The sequence below is a fragment of the Pinus tabuliformis genome, chromosome 7, assembly GCF_031772625.1.
Source record: "Pinus tabuliformis cultivar Carrire ecotype Pingquan chromosome 7, CPIR1, whole genome shotgun sequence".
Classification (NCBI taxonomy): Eukaryota; Viridiplantae; Streptophyta; class Pinopsida; order Pinales; family Pinaceae; genus Pinus; species Pinus tabuliformis.
This window is the reverse complement of record NC_142293.1, coordinates 476,701,125-476,705,892: the sequence shown is the minus strand read 5'-3', so window position 1 is coordinate 476,705,892 and position 4,768 is coordinate 476,701,125. Positions and strand designations below refer to the sequence as shown.

Below are 4,768 nucleotides of genomic sequence, written 5' to 3'. Positions count from 1 at the left end.
TTAGGGTATTAAAAAAATAACACACACTTTCACATACGTGTAAGAAAACTAAAATACTGCGCAAGTGGGGTGCTGACGTCGGCAAAGATGAAGTTTGCGCGGGTTCTTTGCTGACGTCGGCAGAGGATGACGTTTCTACCGGTTCTAACGTCGTTAAGTGCCCAAACACCGCGCGGGAACATGGAAATTGTTATGGACACCAAAAGTATAGTTTAAAACATTAAGAAAAGGCTAGTAGTGAGCAGGTTCAAATTTCAATGGAGCATGTTTAAAACAACATGCAAAATGCCAACGATGTGCAACGAAGTCTTTGACGATAGACGTGCAGAGTCTTTGACGATTGACTTATTCTCAGCTGCCGCGAAGCGCCAGAAACTGCAACGATATTTTCGCATCCCCTGGATTTTAGTGTGTTGCGATATTATAAATATAACACACACTTTCACATACGTGTAAGAAAACTAAAATACTGCGCAAGTGGGGTGCACGCTCCTAGATGGGCCTTGTGGAATTGTTTTTTTTTGGTCCCTTCTCTTAACCCATACGCTACCAGTGGTTACAAGTAAATTGAGTGAGTTTGAGTGGTTTTGAATTAGAAGGCAATGGTAATATTTGTGGTTTTTGAACTCTACTTTTATTGAGAGGGTTGAAGGCATATTAATTAATATGGGGGAGTAAGGTTAGAATTGAATATATATTAATTGTATATTTATTTTCAATAAATTAAGAAGGATTAAATTCATGATGTTAAACTATATTTTTTTTAGTACATAATTTGTTCAGAAAAAGTTATATTTCTATGATTTGATCATTCAAAGTTAAGATTGATCTATAATGGTTCTAATTGTTAGATAATCATTATGTATATGTATATTGTATATGTATATGTTTGATATTAATTTGACCTTTTGAAATTTGCATGATTATGAGTCCAAATAATAATAATTAAAAATTCTTACTAATGAATATGGTGAATGTTGTCGCTCTTAGAGACAATCTTGGATTGCTTACAAGACCAGTGCCTAGGCACATCTAGATTTTAAGTGTCTCAAATGATTCTCAGTGAAATAGATACCTCGCATGCATATATATATATATAAAGAGGCTTGGTTCATTCATCCAAAGCTATTATTGTTTTGGGGACATTTAATTCAAAACCCTCATTTTGTGTGTATGCCCGTTGTGAGTTAACATTAACGAATATAAAGTAGATCTATTATTGTCTGACAACATTTAATTTTCAACTCTCGTTCACTGTATACCAGCAAGATGGCCGTTGTCTGTGAAATGGAATTTTAGCGTTTGAGTTCTCCAAGGACGACAAAAAGCATTGCCGAAGTACAAAACCTTCCCCAAGCACGAGAAAAGGCACTGCCAAAATACAAAACCCAAACGTATAGTTTAAAACATTAAGAAAAGGCTAGTAGTGAGCAGGTTCAAAATTACAATGGATTTGTCTCCTTTGGCTATATGCCAAAACGCGCAAAATGCAAACGACGTGCAACGAAGTCTTTGCCGATAGACGTGTAGAGTCTTTGCCGATATTTTCGCATCCCTTGGATTTTAGTGTGTTACGGTATTAAAAAAATAACACACACTTTCACATACGTGTAAGAAATACTGCGCAAGTGGGGTGCACGCTCCTAGATGGGCCTTAAGAAAACTAGAATACTGCGCAAGTGGGGTGCACGCTCCTAGATGGGCCTTAAGAAAACTAGAATACTACGCAAGTAGGGTGCACGCTCGTAGATGGGCCCGTTGTGAGTTAACATTAACGAATATAAAGTAGATCTATTATTGTCTGACAACATTTAATTTTCAACTCTCGTTCAGTGTATACCAACAAGATGGCCGTTGTCTGGGAAATGGAATTTTAGCGTTTGAGTTCTCCAAGGACGACAAAAAGCATGGCCGAAGCAGGGGTTAAATTTGACGGGTGACTCTACCCGTCAAGGAATTTTTTTATGGCGTTTTTATTTTTAAACTGCCCATCATATGACTTTTAAAATTTATTTGTACAAGTTTTATCTAATTTCAAATTGTACTCATAATTGTTTAAATTTTAAATTTTTTGTTTTACAATTGGGCTCAAGTCTCATTGCTACACTTTGTTTTGAGACCTGCTGATCATGAATCCCTGCCAACTGTATGCGGCTTTTTCACAAAGGATGACAACTTCTGATCACAAAACTTCAAAGCCAAAATACACGTTAATCCACAGTTGCTCTGGTGGGGTTACTGGTTCTCGGTATGGCATCACTTTGGACATACGGCAAGGAATGGAGAAATTAAAGCAACGTATAGTGACAGAATAAAAGTAGATCATCACCGACATCATTCCATATTTTTATTATGTTTGCATATATGCATTTCCATTCTCATATATTTTTATTATGTTTGCATGTATGGATTTCCATTCTAATAAAATATATACCGCAAAATCTGCCAGAAAGGAAAAGTTTAAAATTGTTTTGAATATTAGTCTCTAAGAAATCGGTCATGGTCCTCCAATAACCAACACAGCGTGCGAATTTGAACTATTTTAGGCATCATATTTGGTATATGATAAGCGGCGTGCACATTCAAACAAACTTCACCGAGCATTTTTATAAAGTAGTAATTTATTTAGTGTATATACTTCCCCTTTTTTGGGTGAAGAGTCCAACTTATAAATATTCAACCCAACTTTTCTCTAAAATTTTTAATCGTGTTCTGATTATAATAGAAATAATTCTGATAAGGTAGAAAGGGCGATGTCATAGATTGGGAGGACCATAAAAGTGCTGGTGAGATGATCTAAAAGAACTCTATAAAGTAAAAAAAACTCAAGATATGGACTCAAAGCAGATCACTCAACATTAGATTGAATTAAATCATAGAAAACTTTATTGGATTACTTCAATTGAAATAAGGACAAATAAATCTCACAAAGAAAAGGACAACAATTCGATTGCAGTTAAAAGATTCTGAATCATAAAATATGTTCACAATATGCACACTCATTGTAGTAGATTCTTCCTTTCCTAATTTGATAGATAGAGTGAACCATTTTACAAATCACAATAACTGGAATCTTGAATAGCATTTACAATCTTAAATTGCTTCGTTGGACTATAATATATACTATTATTTCCATAAATTGCCTGATAGGTTGGCCGGAGTAAATAGCTATCGTGAAGCTTTGGCTGTTAATGTGCTTGTTAGCAATTATCAAATATAAAAAGCAGTAATATCCTGATCCTCTGTATTTCATGTGCAGGAGTTGTCGGGTTTGATGGTTCTGCGTCTTGCATTTCAGAGCCTTGGGGTTGTCTATGGAGACTTAGGCACATCTCCTCTGTATGTTTTTAATAGCACATTTCCTGATGGTGTCCGCGATCGTGAAGAGTTGATGGGGGCTCTTTCGTTAATCATATATACTTTGACACTAATTCCTCTTCTGAAATATGTCTTTGTTGTCATGAGGGCCAATGACAACGGAGAAGGTAACATGACACTATGGCTTTGCATAGGAGACTGCATATGATAAAATCAAAATGCCCTGCATATTCCTGGCCCTTGCGAATTTTGTAACTATCCATTAGGCTTACATTCTAAGTATCATTGGGTGATTCTATTCAAACCCAATAGACAATTCCAAAGTTTAGGCTAGAACTTTCTGTTAATTGTTTTGAAAAATTCACTCGGCCATTCTGTTTATAAGGCTATCTAATTTCTTTTCCTGTCACCTGCTTTTTAGTATGCATATAAATGCAATTTTAACAAGGGCTCTTAAGATATCACGTTTCTGTGATGTAGGTGGAACATTTGCTCTGTATTCATTACTCTGTCGACATGTTAAAGTGAGCACTATTCCGAATCAACACCGCACAGATGAAGAACTCACAACTTATAGCAGGCGAAAGATTGAAGATAAGTCATTTGCTGCAAGAACAAAGAAATGGCTGGAAGCAAAAGTTGACCGTCAAAATGCACTTTTACTTCTTGTACTTGTTGGCACTTGCATGGTCATCGGTGATGGAATTTTTACTCCTGCTATCTCAACCTAGAGCCTAGAGGAGAGATTTTAGTGAAGGCAGGGGTTCTCTATGCATCAGGAGGTGGCGGAATACTTCAAGATACAGGAAAGCTTTTTGTAAGTAATGTGTATATTAGTAGCATAGATTCATCTAAACCAGTGTGTATATTAGTTGCATAGATTTATCTAAAACTAGATGACCCAGAGAGAATGCAATTTCTAGTAATGTGTGTATATGAGTTACATGGATTTATCTAAATCTAGATTAACTAGAGAGGATGCAATTTATAGACTACTTTTCATGTTCATTTAGTGTTACATTTAAGGTTTCAGTGACAATATTGCCATTGTACTAAAATATCAGGAAACCTCTAAAAAGAAATGAAAAACCTCACCTTGTAGCTCGGCCGGATCGTAAGCAGAGTCTGTGGTTCAATGGGAGAAATTGCTGATGAATGGGCAGATTCTCGCTCGCGCTAGCCACGATTCTCGCTCAAACAGCAGCCAAATACGCCAAACAGCAGCTCCAACGGATTCAAGCGGAGAAGGGGAGACTCGGAGAGCTTTTACGAAGATAAAGCTGGAAATATTTCAGTGGTCCGGGCGTATGATGGAATTTTCACTCGAGCCGGAGCGCAGCGCGGTGGACACCAATACCATCAACCAAATTTAATAAAGCCATTAACAGCTCTCAGTGGATTGTAAATGCAACAGGCTCAGAATTTATTTCAATTCGTGAAAGTTGGTGGA

At 36.7% G+C, this 4,768-nt stretch overlaps 1 pseudogene; it reads left to right on the top strand.

Moving 5' to 3' along the window:
* Window positions 1-294: 294 nt before the first annotated feature.
* LOC149248032 (potassium transporter 10 pseudogene) lies at window positions 295-4,049 on the top strand (annotated as a pseudogene).
* The last annotated feature ends 719 nt before the right edge of the window (window positions 4,050-4,768 follow it).